Genomic DNA, 545 nt, shown 5'->3' on the forward strand with positions numbered 1-545 from the left:
AATGAGAGATAAGATCAGTAGGCTCGAAAGAGGAGAGAAGAGAAGGGAGGGGGGGGGGGGAATAAAGTCATTTTGTAATTGGAAAAACGTGTATCGCGTTGTGGCGGGAGAAACCCAAGTCGATAGGGTGGGGGGTGAGGGGAGGGGGTGAAAGGGTGGCTTGGGTGGTGGGGGGTTGAGTCCGGTTGCTTGGTTGGGGGTTAGGGGGGGGATAGAGAGGTAGGTGGAAGAGGGGAGGGAGGTAGGTGAAAGGGGGGGAGGAGGTGAGGTAGGTGAAAGGGGGAGAGGGGAGGTAGGTGAAAGAGGGAGAGGGGAGGGAGGTGAAAGAGGGGTGGAGGGGAGGGAGGTGAAAGAGGGAGAGGAGAGGTAGGTGAAAGAGGGAGAGGGGAGGGAGGTGAAAGAGGGAGAGGGGAGGTTGAGGGAAGGGGGGAAGGAGGGGGGGAGAGACAAGTTTTTGTGGCGGCGGTTGGTCTGGCGGCCGATTGTGTTCGCTAATTAAGCCGAAGGTGGAAGAGACAGGGACAAATCTTTACACCGGATCCGCG

The sequence above is a fragment of the Penaeus monodon genome, chromosome 21 (assembly GCF_015228065.2).
Source record: "Penaeus monodon isolate SGIC_2016 chromosome 21, NSTDA_Pmon_1, whole genome shotgun sequence".
NCBI lineage: Eukaryota > Metazoa > Arthropoda > Malacostraca > Decapoda > Penaeidae > Penaeus > Penaeus monodon.